This window comes from Rhinopithecus roxellana, chromosome 3, assembly GCF_007565055.1.
Source record: "Rhinopithecus roxellana isolate Shanxi Qingling chromosome 3, ASM756505v1, whole genome shotgun sequence".
Lineage (NCBI taxonomy): Eukaryota > Metazoa > Chordata > Mammalia > Primates > Cercopithecidae > Rhinopithecus > Rhinopithecus roxellana.
The window spans coordinates 166031356-166051492 of NC_044551.1; the positions used below are offsets into that span (position 1 = coordinate 166031356).

The following is a 20137-nucleotide window of genomic DNA, read 5'->3' on the forward strand; positions in this document are numbered from 1 at the left end:
ATGGCCCCCTCTGACTCCCGGAGACCTGGCCAGCTGCAGCGGCGCCCGTGGACCAGCAGAGGGACAAGAGAGGAGCTGACGTGGAGGAGCCGAGGCCCACTGGGGGCTCCTGGCGAGTCCGTCCACCTGTGGACAGCAGCTCAGGGCTTCAGCTGCTTCCAGAGAGGAAACACCTCTCCCTAGACTGAGGCATCGTTCTGGTGAAAAAAAAAAAAAAAAAGTTGATTTTTTTTTCACCTTCGTGTAAATTTTTCTTTGTAACAATATGTTAGTTGTGACAGTTACCCCTATTTTTTTTTTTTTTTTTTACATTTTTGAAATTATTTTTAGAGATGGGCTTTCGCTATGTTGCCCAGGCTGGTCTCAGACTCCTGGCCTTAGTGATCCTCCCACCTTGGCCTCCCAAAGTGCTGGGACTACAGGTGTGAGCCGTGGCACCCGGCCTGTTTTCCTTTATTACCACAGATATTATATGGAGCCTTAAAGCCTCCTGGAGTGAGAGCTAGTTCATAACCACGCTGTTTGGAGAGAAGAGAACTACCTGGAATTCTTGTTCTCCAAAGATGTGGAATTATCATCCCAACAACAGCCGTCCCTCGCTCTGTCCTGAGGACCCTCAGGTGTGGCCCATCCACCCCCTCAGTGTGTCCCTCTGTCCTGGGAACTCTCAGGTGTGGTTCATCCACCCCCTCAGTGTGTCCCTCTGTCCTGGGAACTCTCAGGTGTGGTTCATCCATCCCCCTAGTGGTTCCCTCCAACCTTGGTACGCTCAGGTGTGGCCCATCCACCCTCTCAGTGTTTCCCTCTGTCCTGGGGACCCTCAGCTGTGGTCCATCCACCTCCTCAGTGTTTTTCCTCCCACGTTCTCTCTGTTTTGTTTCCAATCTTCCCACAAAGGTGGAGAGGAGGGGATCCCATTGCCTGTGAGGAGGACACGGCTCCTGGGTGGGCCCTGCAGATTGTGAAGTTCAAGTCACAGCTCCTGGGAAGGTCTCTGTCAAAATCGTGGGCGCGAGACAGATGCAGGGACCACACTCTGCCCTGCTCTATACCTCTGAGTGTTGATCGCTGCAGCTGCCTTGTGACCAGGACACTTAGAAGAACCGTAGATCCTGCAAGAGGGCAGGTTTGGAGAGCGAGGTGAGCATGCTTGAGGGATTAAAATGTAACTTGAACCACTGCTTTGCAAACTGCGTGAGGGTGTGCAAGTGTGTGTGTGCTGGGAGGATGTTTAGCAGCCTCATGGAGGGGTAACTGAAATACAAGAGAACAAGGCCGGGCATGGTGGCTCACGCCTGTAATCCCAGCACTTTGGGAGGCCGAGGTGGGTGGATCACCTAAGGTCAGGAGTTCGAGACCAGCCTGACCAACATGGTGAAACCCCGTCTCTACTAAAACTACAAAAAATTAGCCAGGCGTTGTGGTGGGTGCCTGTAATCCCAGCTACTCTGGAAGGGTTCCAGATGCTGGGAGCCATGGAAATTGTCCTCATCCCGATCATCTGGCTTGGCAAATGATGATGAAGATAGTTTTCCCACAAGATAGGCATAGCCTTTGGGACAGTGCCTCGTTTGTTTTCTAGCACAAAATAGGCATTAGAACAGTGGGACTTTGTAGGCATATGGAGATTTTTAAGGTTCCTTAGGAGGCAGGTAAAAATTTCTTCAATAAGACAAAACACTATCCCCAAAGAAAATGATTGATACATTGGGTGATAGTAAAATTAAGAATTTTTCGTCAATAAGAGAGCGAAAAGATGGGACTGGGTGTGGTGACTCATGCTGTAATCTCGGCACTTTGGGAGGCCAAGGTGGGAGGATCTCTTGAGGTCAGGAGTTAGAGAACAGCCTGAGCAACTTAGCAAGATCTTGTCTCTACAAAAAGTGAAAAATTAGCTGGGTGTGGTGGTGCACACCTGTGGTCCCAGATACCTGGGAGGCCGAGGCAGGAGGATCACTTGAGCCTGGGAGGTTGAGGCTGCAGTGAGCCATGACTGTGCCACTGCACTCCAGCTTGGGTGACAGGGTGAGACTCTGTCTCTTAAAAAAAAAAGGCAGGAATGGAGGAGGGTGAAAAGATAAATCATAGGTAGAGTATAAAGAGAATACCTGTACATTAATAAGAAAAATTCATGCGGGGCTTAATACCTAGGTGATGGGTTGGCAAGTGCAGCAAACCACCATGGCACATGTTTACCTATGCAACAAACCTGCACGTTCTGTACATGTATTCCAGAACTTAAAGTAAAATAAATTTTTTTTAAAAATTAAGAAAAAAGCTGGCAGACCAATAGGTGAAAGAAATGAAGAGGGACAAAAAAGGGAATGAGGAGGGAGGAAGGGAAAGGAAAGAACAAATGAACATTCCAGTGGCCAAAAAGCATATAAAACATGCTCAACCTCATAAGCCATCAAATTTAAACCACAGTGAGAAACCAATGTTACACCTACCAGAATGGCTAAAATTAAAAACACTTGATACCAAGTTTGGGCAAGAATGTGGAGTAACTGAAACTTCATATACTACTTTTGGGAATGTAAAATAGCACAACCACTTTGGAAAACCCTTGGGTAATACCTACTAAAGGAGACCACACCTGTGATCCCCACATTCCACTCCTATGCATAGACCCAAAAGAACTGTGCACTGTACATGTGTTCACCAAATGATGTGCACTAGAATGTTTGTATCAGCACAATTCACAATAGCCCCAACTTCCAACAGGAGAATGGATAAGTACCTCTCAGTGTATTTATAGAGTAAAATTCTTACAGCACTGAAAATGGATTAACAGCTGCCATGCACAGTTGGTGAATCTCAGCAACATAATGCTGAGCAGAAGAAGCCAGACACAAATGAATGGGTACTGCACGATTCTGTTTCTGTGAAGCTCTAAAACAAGCAAAAGAAACATCCGGTGAGAAGTCAGGATAGCAATTGTCTTAGTGCTCTGGGGGAGGGTGGCTCTGGTAATATTCTATTTCTTGATCTGAGGGCTGGTGTCCAGATGTATTCACTCTACGATAATCTACCAAGCTGCCCACTGGGGATTGGTGGCTTCTCTGTATGAATATTATGCTTCAATTAAAAAAAATAGCCAACAACAAAAACCTAACAATCAAATTAAGAAATTAGCAAGGCCAGGTGCAGTGGCTCACACCTGTAATCCCAGCATTTTGGGAGGCTGAGGCAGGCAGATCACCTGAGGTCAGGAGTTCAAGACCAGCCTGGCCAACATGGTGAAACTCCGTCTCTACTAAAAATACCAAAAAGCAGCTGGGCGTGGTGGCGCGTGCCTGTAGTCTCAGCTACTTGGGAGGCTGAGGCAGGAGAATCACTTCAACCCGGGAGGTTGAGGTTGCGTGAGCCGAGATCTGTCTTAAAAAAAAAAAAATGAGCAAAGGACTTGAATAGACATTTCTTAGCATCACTAATCATTAGGGAGATGGAAATGACAACAAGATACCATTTCACTCCTACTACATTGACTAGTATCAAAGAAAACCCGGAAAATAACGAATATTGGTGAAGATGTGGAGAAACTGGAACAGTTGTGCACTGCTGGTGGAATGTAAAATAGCGCCACCCCTCTAGGAAACAGTATGGCAGTTCCTCGAGAAATTTTACCACTCTAGCAATTCCACTTCTGGGCATATATCCCCCAAAAATTGAAAGCAAGGAAATAAAGAGACACTCGCCCATCCCTGTTGATAGCGGTGTTATTCACAATAGATAAAAGGTGGGAGCAGCTCGGCCGGGCGTGATGGCTCACGCCTGTAATCCCAGCACTTTGGAAGGCTGAGACGGGCAGATCACGAGGTCAGGAGTTTGAGACCAGTCTGACCAACATGGTGAAATCCCATCTCTACTAAAAAATACAAAAAAAATGTCCAGGCGCAGTGGCTCATGCCTGTAATCCCAACACTTTGGGGTGCCAAGGCGGGCAGATCACCTGAGGTCAGGAGTTTGAGACCAGCCTGGCCAGCATGGTAAAACCCTCTCTCTACTAAAAATACAAAAAAATTTAGCTGGGTGTGGTGGTGGGAACCTGTAATCCAAGCTACTTGGGAGGCTGAGGCAGGAAAATCATTTGAAAGCAGAAAATCATTTGAAAGAAAATGGAGGCTGAAGTGAGCGCAGATTGCGCCATTGCACTCCAGCCTGGACAACAAAAGTGATACTCTGTCTCAACAGAAAAAAACCAAAAAAAAAAAAAAAAAATTAGCCAGGTGTGGGGGCACATGCCTGTAATCCCAGGTACTCAAGAGGCTGAGGCAGGAGAACCACTTGAAGCCAGGAGGCAGAATCTGCAGTGAGCAGAGATCATGCAACTGCACTCTAACCTAGGTGACAGAGCGAAACTCTGTCTCAAAAAAAAAAAATTCTGGTTTGTTGCTTAGTGTGTGTGTATACATATATGCACATATGCGCGCACACACACATATAAAACAGTGTGTTAAAATAAATTATTTCATATGAATGCAGGAAAATCATAATTTTTTTTTTTTTGAGACACAGTCTTGCTCTGTCGCCCAGGCCAGAGTGCAGTGGTGCGATCTTGACTCACTGCAAACTCCGCCTCCCAGGTTCACACCATTCTCCTGCCTCAGTCTCCTGAGTAGCTGGGTCTACAGGCGCCTGCCACCACGCCCGGCTAATTTTTTGTGTGTGTTTTTAGTAGAGACAGGGTTTCACTGTGTTAGCCAGGATGGTCTCAATCTCCTGACCTTGTGATCCGCCCGCCTCGGCCTCCCAAAGTGCTGCGATTATAGGTGTGAATCACTGCACCCGGCCAGGAAAATCATAATTGTTTTGGTAAATTGATCACTTTGCAAAGCATGTGAATTCAGACCATTACAGGAAGGTATTAACATAAATTAAGAGGGTAACGGTTAACTCTGTTTTTGTAAATGTGATTTTTTTTAGGCTTGCCACAGAATTCTGAAGGAATGCTACTCACTAAATTCATTTTTCCTCTACTTCAAATAGTGCTATTAATATCCATGTGGAAATTAGAGTGTGAAGGGGATAACCGAATCGAGAATGGTAATATTCTGTACTCCCGAATAATTGATATCATCAGTCCTTTAGAGCCATATTCTTAGTCCAAGAAACTCACAAATTATGCTTTGAAATGGCAGTGGGATAATTAAGGAATCAGAGAGACCGAGGGGTTGAGGAGGAATTATTTAATTATTCAGGTGCAGCCACCCAGTCGGATTAACATCCAAAGGACTGAGCCCTGAACAAAGAGTCGAGTTACCTTTTAAGCATTTCGTGGGGCGGCAGGGAGCTCTGCTTCTTAAGCATTTCGTGGGGCGGGGGAGATCTGTGCATGGGGGAAGCATGTTACAGAAGCGAGAAACAAAGACAGTTATTCAATTGAGACATGCATTACATAATTTTTTACTTTTCAAGGAACAACATGTTTTACGACTTATCTGTCTAGGGCCCTTGCAGCTGCACAGCTGGAGAAACAGGGTCTTCACAATGCCTGGGATAGGGAGAGAGAAGGCTCAGTAGCCACAGACAGAAAAACAGGCAGTTAATTTTTAGAGGACTCCACCTCTTTCTCTTCCTCAGGGGGAATTGGGTTTTCTTACACACAACGGAGTTTTTGTTTACACGTTCTTTAATTTCTTTTCTTTCCTGTTTCATTTCCCCCCTTTGGTGCTTTTTATAACAAAGGTGTTGATAGAAAGCACCACTATTTGCCACCTCTTCGTGGAGCTGAGCTTCTTCTTTTACTGGCAGTGGCTGATATTTGGTTAATGCCATCCATGGCGTGGTAGTGTGTTGGGTTACTGCTGCCTCTATAGTTGACTGAATACTCCTAATACACAGGGGTAAAAGGCAAGGGAGGATGAGGCAGGTGCCAAGAATAAGAAAAAACCTACCAATGAGGGTTTGAATCCTCCAAAGGTTGAGAACCATCCTCCAAACAAGGAATCCGGGGACCATCCAGACCAAGTCTAAACTGGAACTTGGGCCGACTTGCGTATTCTAGCTGTGATTATGCTGCTTCTAGTTTTTTTATTTTTATCATAAATTGGATACCCTGAGAGTTCCCCTTGGTTTAGAGGAAGTTAAAAGAAGGATGGCTTGATTGTTTCTAACACACATGTCCTTGTCCATTTAGCCGGCAGTTGCCGATATGCCCGTGTTCCACATATCCAATATAGGCCAGAGGGTGCTTTCCAAGCATCTGGAGCCTCTAGCTGATGCCAAGAGTGGCTTAGAGTAGAGAATCGAGAGAAAGGATTTGGATCTGGTAAGTAGGAGTGGTTCTGGGCGTTTCTCCGTTGAGTTTTGTTTTCGGCTCATTGTAATACGCTGCCCTAGGCAGGTGGTTTCTCCTACTGCCTCTGTGAAAGTCTTTCCTTAATGGGAGATACAGTATTTTCCAATTATGGAGGTTTTTAACAACCAAACACTGACTGAGGCAGTAGGTTCACTGGCAGGGTTAGGCGAAGCGAAGTTATCTTGTAGCATTAATTTCTTTGCCTCTCCCGGCCACTGGTTCCCCATATCAGTTCCTCCACATACGAAGCATGAGGACATTCCTAAGCTGCCAGCTATGTTTTCAGCTAGTTGAGTAAGTTTTTGGTCGATGGGAAAGCTCAGGCACTGACTGATCAAAATGCTTATTGAATGACTTATGGACCCACAATTGTGGGGTTGGTCAGCTTCCGGGATGTGACTAGAGCAGAGCTTGCAGGATCCTCAAGCTTCAGCCATGCGTAGACTGACCAGCCTCCAGTGTGGTCAGAGCAGGGCAGTTGTCCTTCTTACCGCTGGGCGTACGACTATTCGGGTGGGGAGATCTGGGTCTTATTGGTTAATCCACTGGTCATGATCGGGAGTCACTGCTGCCGCTGGTTTCAGCCGGCTAGGATGAATCCAAGGTGTGATACCTGCAACTTTCACAGCAGTGGAAGTAGACATGATTACAATATGAGGCCTATCCTATATGGGTCCTAGAGTGGTTGGATTCCTTTTTTTTTTAGCTTAAACAAAATCCTTAGGTTTGAAAGGGTGTACTGGGTCTGTTAGACTTACAGTCATTTTTCTATACCTAGCCATGCATTTTTACATGGCCATACTTAAAGTCTGCATTTGCCTTCTTAAAGTTAGTTGTTCTCGTTTATAGAAATTACCCTTAATCTGACTTATGATGGGGTGGGGGTGGCCGGCCAAACAAAATCTCATAGGGCAAATACCCAGTTTGTTTGGTGGAGGTGCACCCGACTCGGAGGAGGACCATGGGTAAGACCTGATCCTACCTCTGATGAGTTTCGTGACACAATTTCTTCAGTAGCTGTTTGAATGTCCGGTTCATGCGTTCCACCTTCCCTTAACTCTGTGGTCGGTAGGCTGTGTGCAGTTTCTCTTTGATCTTTAAAATTGAGTCAGCTGTTGTACAACTTCTGCCACAAATGCAGGACCATTGTCTGATCCTAGGGTTAGAGGCGATCCAAACCTTGGTATGATGTCCTTCAGTAGCACCTTTATCACCCCTCATGCCTTTTCAGTTCTGGTGGGGAAGGCCTCAACCCACCCCGAGTAGGTGCAAACAAACACTAGCATATACCGGTAACCCCCTGCTCGAGGCAACTCAGTAAAGTCTACAAGCAGGTTCTCACAGGGCACAGCTCCCACTTCCTGAATTCCTGGAGGTCGAGTAGGTCCTTGTTTTGGATTATTCTGGGCACAGGATAGACATTGTTCACAAACAGCACGGTGATGGCAGAGGGCCGTGGCACACAGAAATGCCGACCTATTAAAGTCTCTAGGGCCATCCTTCCAACGTGTGTTCCTTGATGGATCTTCTTCACAAACCTTGGGGCTACTGTTTCTGGGATGGCTAGCCTCCCATCAGAGAACAGCCACCATCCACCTTTAATATATTTTCCTGTTTCCTGACCAAACCAAGGTTTTTCACTTCAGAGTAATTGGGTACCTCCGGTAAAGGGGGCTCTATAAGGAGAGGCATTGCTAGAGTTCTTTCTTCAGGTGAAGCCTTGTTCCTTGCTGCCCACCTAGTCTCCTGATCTGCCTTTCTGTTGCCTTGTGCCTCACAGCTTTTCCTGATTTGGTGTCCTTTGCAATGAATGACAGCCACCTTCTTTGGAGCTTATGTGGCTTCTAATAATTGCAAAATTTCCTCTTTATTTTTTTTTTATTTCTTTTCCTTCAGTAGTCAAAAGTCCTCTCTCTTTGCATACTACCTCATGGGCTTGCAGGGTTGCAGAAGCATATCGTGAATCAGTATATATGTTTACTTTCTTCCCCTTGGCCAATAACAGTGCTCTGGTTAATGCTATTAATTCAGCCTTCTGAGCAGAAGTGCCAGAAGGTAAGGCTTGAGCCTCAACTACCGAGTGTTGGATCACTACTGCACACCCCGCATATCGCACCCCATCTGTTATGAAACTGCTACCATCAGTGAAGTATTTAACATCTGGGCTTTCCAAGGGGTTATCTCTGAGATCTTCCTGGCTCGAGAACACTTGGTCCACCATATTTATGCAACAGTGGGGAAGCTCCTACCAGCACTGAGGCAACCCATGATCCTTCCAATCGGGTTCCTCCACAGGCAGCAGGGTAGCTGGGTTCAAGCTATTTACAGTCTCCAGTGTTACCTGGGGATTTTCACACAGAAGCCCTTGATAGTTTAGCATTCTACAGTTGGACAGCCAACGATGTCCTCCTTGCTCCATTAAGGTGACTACAGCATGTGGCACCTGGACTATTATCTTCTGACCTAGGGCCAGCTTGTTGGCATCTTCTATGAGGACTGCAGTAGCTGCCAACGCCCTGAGGCAGTGGGGCCAACCTAAAGCCACCAAGTCTAGTCTTTTGTATAACTATGTTACTGGCCAGTGCCAAGAGCCTAACAACTGAGTTAAGACTCCGACTGCCATCACTTTCGTTTATCCACATACAAAAAGAAGGGCTTTTTTAAAATCTGGCAACCTTAGCGCCGGGGCTTGAATGAGAGCTTCCTTTATACCTTTGAAGGCCTTTTTTTGTTCCTTTTCCCATAGAAGGCGCTCTCTTTCTTTTCCTTTGGTAGCGCCATATAAGGGCCTTGCTATAAGGGAGAAGTTTGGAATCCAGGTTCGGCAGAATCCCACCACACTGACCTGCTGCCTTGTAACTGGGGTGGGCAAAGCACACCCAGCCTCCTTGTGTGCACTTCCAAGCCTGCACTGGCCTTGGGATACTATGAATCCTAGATATCCAACCTCCTGAAAACAGACTTCTGCCTTGTCCTTGGACACCTTGTAAACTGGCCTGTATTCACCATTTGGCTTGCACACAGGCAGCAGAGGAGTATTGCAGGAGGACTTGCATTTTACTATAATCCCATGTTTATAGGGCCGATTGAAATGTTTTGTTATGCCATCAGTTGCCTCTCTGGGTGGGGGATATTGACGGACTCATGCTGGGGCAGCATGAGGGTTAAGCTCTACTACCACCGGGGGTCTGTTTGCAGCAAGTCCAGGGGGTTGTCCTCAGCCCATACACCTGGTACTTTGAAAAGCATTCCCCACATATTGTGTAGGTCCGGCTGTGGTAGCCTGCTGGCACACAGTTCATAGAGCCGCCATTCCTCAGTTCTCCAGACAGAGTCAATACCATTGCCTTAGTCTTTTCAAACTCCAGTGTCATATTCCCTTTAGATGTAAAGGAAATTTGTGCCTGCAGTTTCTGGAGTGAGTCTCTTCCCAAACAAGGGCACTGGACAGTTTGGCATATACAGAAACTCATGCTGCGCTTCTTGTCCCCCAATAACACATCTCCTGGATTTGCAAAAAGGTCTCTTTTCTTTGGCCCCAGTAACCCCTACAATAGTAGCACAATTCTTTGTTGAGGGGCTAACTGAGTGAGTTATCACAGAGAAATCAGCACCAGTATCGACCAAAAAATCCATTAATCGGCCCTCTACTTCCATAGAGACCATAGGCTCCCCAGGCCCTAAAAGGAGGGAGCCCAGTCTGTCTCAGTCCTCTAAATTCTCGGCCCCTGCTAAGCCGATCAGATCAGGATCTGCCTTACAATTGCTGATCCACATGCGCTGACGAACCTTCACAAAGTCTTTCTTCAAACTCATTGGTGCTTTTATCTGCACCCCAGAGCACCTCTGAGATTTTTTTTTATATTGGTTGCCTTTTTCTTTTACCATCCTTTAGACTTTGCAGAAGTGCTTCTCAGCACTTTTGTAGGTGCTGAAGCTGGACTGCATCATCTGGGTCCTAGTGGGGGTCCTTTTGTCCTCTTAAGAGGCATAAGCATAATTTGGGCATGGCCAGACCTGAGACAGCCTGCCTGACTTTTCTGGCCTTTCACTTTAACTTCCCGGAGCTCTGATTTCTGCTTCTTGGGTGATACTGGGAGCCTGTATCTCTTAACCCCTTAGGGACAGTTAGCCTTGGTAAAGGGGGGAAGATTGGAATGTAGGGAGGAGGGGTCTCTATTCCCTCCTGTGGTTCTTGCAAAACCGGTTTTCTCTTTCCTGAGACTTTTCTTTTGTTTCCATAGCTGCCTGGGCAGCTGATTTTTACTTCCACTTTTGGTTTTTACTTTTCACTTTTTACTGTTGGAGTTACAAGCCTCTGTGACTTTCCCTTTACTCTGTAGCTGCCAGCGCAGCTGGTTTATCTTGGCATGAGCTGCGAGCATTCTACAATAAACTGCTAGGCAGGGCTGCATTTATTTAGCCATGAATCAATATAAAGACTAGGTCTGAATGCCCTGGCTGTCCTTCGACCCTAGTCACCACCTTAAAACACATGGCCAAGTTCTCTATATTGCCTTCGGCCAGCCATCCAACACTAAAAGAGGGCGGTTCTAATTCATAGAATGTCCTTAACTTTTGAGCATCCAGTTTCATCCCACAATCACCTCTAAATCCTTTTTAAAACCTTTTTTTTAACATGCACTCCAAAGGAGTTGGTTTTGATGCTTTTCCTCCCATTTCCTTCCTTGTGGCACACTTTCAGTCTCGGGTCTACCAGACCAGGTCCTATTATGAGAGTTTTGGATGCTGCTTAGCCAGGAATGTGCCTTCCCCTCTCACAGCCTGCTGCAGCCGTGGAGCTGGTCCTATCAGCCATATGCAATGCCCTAGGTCTGATTTCCCCTGCACTCACCTCGGAGCACACAGCCCACACTAAGGGATCTGTGCCTCCCCACGTCACTCCCTGCATTGGCCTCTCCCATACCATCTCTTTCACACACCTCCTCTGCCCCAGGACTCCTCATCAGATGAAACTGGCTTCTCCTGTGTCCCAGGTGAACCTAGTTAGGCTCCCACATTCACACACATACATATACCACTGCTACCCCAGGACTCCTCATTGGACGAAATGAGCCCCTCTCATGTCCCTGGTAGCTTCATACACACCCACACACTCCCAGTTCACATGCACCCACACACTCCCATTTGGGGTGGCAAACCACTCTTGCTACCCTGCCAGCAAGCTCTTTCTTGCTGCACTTGCCACTCTGTTGGCCTGTTTTCTCCCTTCCACCTTATTAGTGGGGACATGAGGTTCATCCAAATTGGCAGGCCACTCCTGCCACCCCCAGCCACTCTGGGTTGGATTAGTGGTCGGTCCCTGGGAGGTGATCAAGCTCCCCTTTGACCCTATGGGACGGGCTTTCCTGCCTTGGGCCTTTCTCCTTACAGCAGTTCCTGAAGTGCTGCTATCGTCCTGCAGCCCTGTCTCTGGTTCCACCACACTGTGGGGCAGGGCACCAGGACACAGGGAGAGCCGGTCTCCATCCGGTATTTTTAGTAGAGATGGGGTTCACTGTGTTAGCCAGGATGGTCTCGATCTCCTGATCTTATGATCCGCCTGCCTCAGTCTCCCAAAGTGCTGGGATTACAGGTGTGAGCCACTGCGCCTGGCCTGGCCTCCTGCTTTTTAATTTAACATGGTGCAGATGACAATGTTCACTAAAAGCTGTGATCCATCATGACTACTGACTCATGAATATATAACAACTACAAAAAGAACCCAAACAAATAAGAAAGAGGGTTGACTTACAGGGCTAAAGCCAAGGAGCCCTGTAGGAGGAATGAGGAGGCTGTTATCAGAGCCCTGTGGAATGGCCCACAGCCCCAGAGTCCACTCCAACCTGCAGCCTTACAAGGCCATGATGTAGATGAGCACAACACAGAGTAAGGGCTGGTCCTAACTGAGTAGCTGTGACCATGGCCCTCCAGCTCAGAGTGGGAGCTCCCACACCTTCAGCTCAGTGTGAACGTGAGGTGTGCCAACCTTGATTTGAGCATACTTTCACTTGCCAGCCAGCATCCAAGAAAGGAACTCTGGATTCTTAGGGCTCAGAGTTTCCAGGGAAATAATCTGTCTGCCTGTCTGTTTGCTAGTTTGCTTGTACTGTTTTGTTTCTGAAAGGATTTAGGGTGTGTTAGTCAGGATAGGCCCGGTTTGCTGCAATAACAACACCAAATCTCAGTGACTTTACATGACAAGGTTTATTTCTCACAGCTCATACTACAGGAGGTGAATGACGCCTCTGCCATCTGGATTCATCACTATGGCTCTTAAAGGCTTTTGCCCAGAAGTGACACACATTCCTTCTGCCAACATTTCATTAGTCATATAAGTCACATGGCCAAACCTTTCCTCAAGATGCCAGGAATGAAAAACCTTCCCATAGGCCTAGAAGGGAAAGAATCAGAAATATCAGTGAACTACAGGAAAGACCACCCTTGGCAGTGTGTCTGTGTTTATATTATATACACATTGAAAAAATATATATTTATACACATTGAAGACAAAATGCCTCTTGCACTAAAAATAGAGCACCTTCTTGGTAGCACAGCTAAATTTCATTTAGCCTTTGAACCATTTACCTTGGTCCATCCTCACCTAATCAATCAGTCAGGAGGTGATGGCAGTGTACCAGAGAGCTGGGCCTCCTCAGTGATACCCAAATACACCAAAGCCCTTGCCCTTCTCCCCTTCGACACCTTTCCTCCAGGGTTTCCCCCACTCACCGCTGTGTCTATTGACTGACAAGACCTAGACTTTTGGTCCTGAAATTTGACAGATAACTATTTTATTTTATTTTAATTATTTTTTAGAAATGGGATCTTGCTGTGTCACCCAGGCTGGAGTCCAGTGGCACAATCATAGTTCACTGGAGCCTCCAACTCCTGGGCCCAAGCTCTCCTCCCATCTCAACTTCCCAACAGGCCGGGACCACAAGTGGGTGCCACCACACCCAAGTAATTATTTTAAATTTTTAATAGAGACGAAGACTCGTTTTGTTTTCTGGGCTGGTTTTTGTTTTGTTTTGTTTTGTTTTGTTTTGTTTTGTTTTGAGACGGAGTCTCACTCTGTCACCAGGCTGGTGTCAGTGGCATGATTTTGGCTCACTGCAATCTCCGCCTCCCGGGTTCAGGCAATTCTCCTACCTCAGCCTCTTGAGTAGCTGGGACTACAGGTGCAAGCCATCATGCCCAGCTAATTTTTGTATTTTTAGTAGAGACGGGGGTTCCCCTTTTATTGGCCAGGATGGTCTCGATCTCTTGACCTTGTGGTCCGCCCGCCTGGGCCTCCCAAAGTGCTGGGATTACAGGCATGAGCCACGGAGCCCGGCCCCTGTTGGGATTACAGGCGTGAGCCACCACACCGGTCTCAAATAATTATTTTAGAGTTGAGTTTTTACTGAATCTGGTGAGTTTGACTAATGTAAGACTTCCTTTTAGCCCTAGGTGAGTATAAAAGGCCGGGCGCTGTGGCTCAGGCCTGTAATCCCAGCACTTTGGGAGGCTGATGCAGGCGGATCCCCTGAGGTCAGGAGTTCGAGACCAGCCTGATCAACATGGAGAAACGCTGTCTCTACTAAAACTACGAAATTAGCCGGCCATGGTGGTACATGCCTATAATCTCAGCTACTCAGAAGGCTGAGGCAGGAGAATCAATCGCTTGAACCCGGGAGGCAGAGGTTGCTGTCAGCCGAAAGTGCGCCATTGCATTCCAGCCTAGGCAACAAAAGAGAAACTGTCTCAAAAAAAAAAAAAAAATTAAAATTAAAATTAAAATTAGAAAAATAAAAACGAAAGGTAAAGCGAAGCCCTTGTGTCAGGAGCAAGCACAGGACAAAACCACACAGAGCGGTGAAAGAGGGGGACTGGGAAGGCAGCCACAGCTGTGTGGGGTGGTCTGGAGAGGACATGGGGCAGCCACAGCTGGGGGCAGGGGCTGGGGAGGAGAGGAGGAATGTGCAAGCTCAGCTGTGCAAGTTGGGGTCAATGGCTGCATCAGAGCCAGACCCCACTGCTGGTAGCTTCACTGTCTCGCGCTCATGGGGCCTCCCAGCTGTCCCAAGTCTCCAAGAAACAAGCTCAGAGACCTGCGCAGTCAGAGGTCCAGCGAGGAGGAGCGCGGAAGTGAGCTCCAGGCCACGTGCAAGTGCAGTCCCGGTCCCCCGCCATCAGCACAACCTGTGTGACAGTACAGGGTATCTGGGCAGAAGGAAAACTAGGGGAGCCTCATCCAGCGCTAGAGATGGACAAGCTTTGGGCTCCTCGACGGCGAGGCACCCGGGGAACGGGGAGTCACTTAGAACCTCAAAGCAGCCTCCGGCGGGAACAACCAAAACAATTCCAAGCTCTAGCATGGCACAGAGGGCGCGAAACCCGCCCCGCTTTCCGGCCGGCCGGCAGGGGGCGCGCGCTCCCCGAGCTCCCGCGCACCGCGGGGAAGGCGGCCCTGGCGCGAGGAAGCAGGGTGAGGACCTTCCATTTCCAACCCTGCTCTTTAAGTACGAAACATACCGTCTGGCGCATGTACAAACGTGTATTATTTTGACCCAGTGCACGTGCCGTAGGTGACTTGGCTTGGCTTCCCGTGAAAGCGGCGGCTGTGGGGAGTTGATTGGGAAGTGAAGGGCGCTGGGCGACCCGGCGAGTGGAGCCAACACCAGCGCTCCTCCTGACCGAAGGGTGTCCCCGCGCGGTGGCTGTCCGGCCCCAAGGACAGGAGGGATGTGTGCACTGACTCCTGAGCCGTCCTCCAGCACTGCTCTGAAGGGAGAGTGTGTGCAGTGGCAGCTGTGCGAAGCCGGCCAGAGCCTGCCCAGACTGCCCTGTGCAGGATGGAGTAAAAGGTGAGCCCAGGGGGTCTGATAAAATGACCTCAGTAGCCACCTGTGGGAAGGGGCCCAGAGGAAAGCACACACAGTGACTACCAGGCGCCTTATCTCAGGGCTATTTGTGACGGGGGATGCGTGTTTGAGATCCATTCTGTGAAGTGGAATTGCCTGGTCAGAGGGTGAAGGCACACGCGGTTTTGCTCCCCATTGTCAAATCTCCTTATGTAGGCATTTTTCCATTGTACATTTTCTTCAGCAGTTTTATGTGAGTGCCTGCCCACAGCCTTGCTGGCAGTGGATGTTGCAAACTCTTGGGTTTTTGCTAATCCCTCAGGTGAGCAGAGATTTTTATTTTTATTTTTATTTCTTTTTGAGGCGGAGTCTCCTCTCCCAGGCTGAAGTGCAGTGGCTCCATATCGGCTCACTGCAACCTCTGCCTCCCGGTTTCAAGCGACTCTCCTGTCTCAGCCTCCTGAGAAGCTGGGATTACAGGCATGCGCCACCACACCTGGCCAATTTTTGTATTTTTAGTAGAGACGGGATTTCACCATGTTGGCCAGGCTGGTCTCGAACTCCTGACCTCAGGTGATCCACCCACCTCAGCCTCCCAAAGTACTGGGATTACAGGCATGAGCCATCGCCCCCGGCCTCTTTGTTTTTGAGACAGGATCTTGCTCTGTCGCCCAGGCAGGAGTGCGGTGGCTCAGTCTCGGCTCACTGTAACCTCCACCTCCTGGGTTCAAGTGATTCTCCTGCCTCAGCCTCCCGAGTAGTTGGGACTACAGGTGTCCATCACCATGCCTGGCTAATTTTTTGTATTTTTAGTAGAGACAGGGTTTCACTATGTTGGCCAGGATAGTCTCGATCTCTTGACCTCGTGATCCACCCGCCTCAGCCTCCCAAAGTGCTGGGATTACAGGCATGAGCCACAGTGCATGGCCCTAATTTTTGTATTTTTAATAGAGATTTAGTAGAGATGGGGTTTCACCATGTTGGCCGGGATGGCTCTTAGTTTATTTTTAATTTTTATTTTGCATTTCTGTGATTAGGAGGAAGACTGAGCACCCTACCTTATACTCAAGACTTTTCATTACAGTTTTGTTGTGTTTTGTTTTTTTTAGACGGGGTTTCCCTCTTGTTGCCCAGGCTGGAGTACAATGGCGCGATCTCGGCTCACCACAACCTCCACCACCCTGGTTCAAGGGATTCTCATGCCTCAGGCTCCCGAGTAGCTGGGATTGCAGGCATGTGCTACCACGCCCGGCTAATTTTATATTTTTAGTAGAGATGGGGTTTCTTGATGTTGGTCAGGCTAGTCTTGAACTCCTGACCTCAGGTGATCTGACTTCAGGTGATTCGCCCGCCTCAGCCTCCCGAAGTGAGCCACCACTCCCAACCTCATTGCAGTATTAATTGTATGAATGAAAGACAGGAAACACAAAACCACAGTGGGGTACCACCTCACACCCATCAGGATGGCTAGTGTTAAAACAACAGAAAATAACAAGTGTTGGCTGGGCGCAGTGGCTCATGTCTGTAATCTCAGCACTTTGGATGGCCAAGGCGGGTGGATCACCTGAGGTCAGGGGTTCAAGACCAGCCTGGCTAACATGGTGAAACCCCCACCGTCTCTACTAAGAAAATACAGAAATTAGCTGGACGTGGTGGCAGGCACCTGTAATCTCTGCTACTCAGGAGGCTGAGGCAGGAGAATCACTTAAACCCGGGAGATGGAGGTTGCAGTGAGCCAAGATCGTGCCATTCCACTCCAGCCTGGGTGACAAGAGTGAAACTCCGTCTCAAAAAAAGAAATTTAAAAAAAAAGGAAAATAAGTGTTGTAAGGATGTGGAGAAATTGGAACCCTTGTGTACTGTTGGTGGGAATGGAAAAAGATACAGCTGCTGTGGAAAATGGTATGGAGGTTCCTCAAAATATTTAACATAGAATTATACGATCTGGTAATCCCGCTTCTGTGTATATACCCAAAAGAACTCAAAGCAGTTCTTTTTTTTTTTTTTTTTTGAGACAGTGTCTCACTCTGTCACCTAGACTGGAGTGCAATGGTGCAATCATGGCTCACTGCAGCCTGGAACTCCTGGGCTCAAGCCATCCTCCTGCCTCAGCTTCCCCAGTAGCTAGGACTATAGGCATATACTACTGTGTCTGGCTATTTTATTTATTATTTATTTTTTATTTTTTGAGGCGGAGTCTCGCTCTGTCGCCCGGACTGGAGTGCAGTGGCGCGATCTCGGCTCACTGCAACCTCCGCCTCCCGGGTTCAGGTCATTCTCCTGCCTCAGCCTCCCGAGTAGCTGGGACTACAGGCGCCTGCCACCTCACCCGGCTAGTTTTTGTATTTTTAGTAGAGACGGGGTTTCACCGTGTTAGCCAGGATGGTCTCGATCTCCTGACCTCGTGATCCGCCCGTCTCGGCCTCCCAAAGTGCTGGGATTACAGGCTTGAGCCACCGCACCCGGCCTATTTTATTTCTTTATTTAGAGACGGAATCTTGCTCTATTGCCCAGGCTGGAGTTCAGTGATGCAATCTCGGCTCACTGCAACCTCTGACTCCTGGGTTCCGGGCATTCACCTGCCTCAACCTCCCAAGTAGCTGGAACTACAGACACCCGACACCATGCCCGCTCAGCTAATTTTTTGTGTTTTTAGTAGAGACAGAGTTTCACCGTGTTAGCCAGGATGGTCTTGGTCTCCTGACCTTGTGATCTGCCCTCCTTGGCCTCCCAAAGTGCTGGGCTTACAGGCGTGAGCCACCGCGCCCAGCCATTTTTTTTTTTTTTTTTCCTTTTTGAGAAGTCGTCTCATTCTGTAGCCCAGGCTGGAGTGCAGTGGTGCAATCTCGGCTCACTGCAGCCTCCGCTTTCCTGGGTTCAAGTGATTCTTCTGCCTCAGCCTCGTGAGTAGCGGGGATTACAGGTGCACGCCACTGCACATGGCTGGTTTTTTACATTTTTAGTGGAATCGGGGTTTCACAATGTTGGCCAGGCTGGTCTTGAACTCCCAACCTCAGTAATCTGCCCACATCAGCCTCCCAAAGTGCTAGGATTACAGGTGTGAACCACCGCGCCCTAATTTTTATTTTTTTAGATGCATCTGGCTAATTTTTATTTTTTTAGAGAGGGTCTCAATTTGTTGCCCAGGCTGGTCTCAAACCCCTGGGCTCAAATGATTCTGCTGCCTCAGGCTCTCAAAGTGCTGCGATTATAGGCATGAGACAGCTTTATTTATAATAGCCAAACCTGGGAACAACATAAATAATTTCCAGCAACAAGTGAATGGATAAACAAATTGTAGTATTTATTTATTTGAGACAGAGGCTTCCTCTGTTGCTCAAGCTGGAGTGCAGTGGCACGATCTCGGCTCACTGCAACCTCCGCCTCCTGGGTTCAAGCAACTCGTGCCCCAGCCTCCCAAGTAACGCGTGCCATCACACCTGACTTATTTTTGTATTTTTACTAGAGATGGGTTTTCACCAAGTTGCCCAGGCTGGTCTCGAACTCCTGGCCTCACATGAGCCACCAGCCTTGGCCTCCCAAAGTGCTGGGATTACAGGCGTGAGCCATTGTGCCCAGCCTTTTGTTGTTGTTGTTGTTGTTTGTTTTTTGAGACAGGATCTTGCTCTGTCACCCAGGTTGGAGTGTACTGGCAGGATCACAGCTCATTGCAGCCTCGACCTTCTGGACTCAAGCGATCCTCCCACCTCAACCTCCCGAGTAGCTGGGAGTACAGTCATATGCCACCCTGCCTGGCTGATGTTTTGTTAGTAGAATCAGGGTCTTATCATGTTGGCCAGGCTGGTCTCAAACTCCTGACCTCAAGTGATTCACCCGCCTTGGCCGCCCACAGTGCTGGGATTACAGGCATGAGCCACCACACCTGGCCTCAAATGATTTTTCTGTATCTGTTGAGATCGTATGACTTTTCTCATTTTTATTTTCTTTCCTTTGTTTTTTTTTTTTTTTTTTTTTGTTTGTTTGTTTTGAGACAGGATCTTGATTTGTTTCCCAGGCTGAAGTGCAGTGGTTCAATCACAGCTCACTGCAGCCTCAACCTCCTGTGCCCAACTGATTCTTCCACATCAGCCTCCCAGGTAGATGGGGCTACAGGCACATGCCACCATGCCAGGCTAATTTTTTGTATTTTTTTGTAGAGATGGGGTTTTGCCATGTTGCCCAGGCTGGTCTCAAACTCCTGGACCCAAGTGATCTGCCCACCTCAGCCTCTCAAAATGCTGGAATTACAGGTGTGAGCCTCTGTGCCCAGCCTGCTTTTTCTCTTTTAATCTGTTTATGTATATATTTATATTTATAGATTTTTTCCCTAACATTAGTCACCTTTGTATTCCTAGGATAAACTCAGCTTGCTCATGACAAATTGCCACTTCAATACATTGTTGAATTTGGTTTGCTAATAATTTGTAGAGTTTTCTGCATTTGGCTTTCTGGTTGCTGACTTCGAATTAAATTGCTTCTATCTTTCTGAGGGAACTGAGGGTGATTTTCTTTCTTTCTTTCTTTCTTTCTTTTTTTTTTTTTCTGAGACAGAGTCTTGCTCTGTCACCCAGACTGGAGTGCAATGGCACAATCTCAGCTCACTGCAACCTCTGCCTCCCGGGTTCAAGTGATTCTCCTGCCTCAGCCTCCTGAGCAGCTGGGACTACAGGCACGGACCACCGTGCCCAGTTAATTTTTGTATTTTTAGTAGAGATGGGGTTTCACCATGTTGGTCAGGCTAGTCTTGAACTCCTGACCTCAGGTGATCTGCCTGCCTCAGCCTCCCAAAGTGCTTGGATTATAGGCATGAGCCACCACACCCAGCCAATGAAAAAAAAATTTTTTTTTTTTTTTGAGATGGAGTTTCGCTCTTGTTGCCCAGGCTGGAGTACAATGGCACGATCTCGGCTCACCACAACCTCCACCTCCCGGGTTTAAGTGATTCTCCTACCTCAGCCTCCCAAGTAGCTGGGATTACAGGTATGCGCCA

At 47.9% G+C, this 20137-nt stretch overlaps 1 protein-coding gene and 1 pseudogene across 1 annotated transcript in view; one reads left to right on the top strand and one right to left on the bottom strand.

Moving 5' to 3' along the window:
- Nucleotides 1–12581, top strand: LOC104676230 (annotated as a pseudogene).
- Nucleotides 12530–20137, bottom strand: part of CBY3 (chibby family member 3) — a 26895-nt gene continuing 19287 nt past the window's right edge. Inside the window, exon 5 of the mRNA XM_010381000.2 lies at nt 12530–12695. The gene's annotated coding sequence lies outside the window, so the exon portion shown is untranslated. The remainder of the gene's footprint in view (nt 12696–20137) is intronic.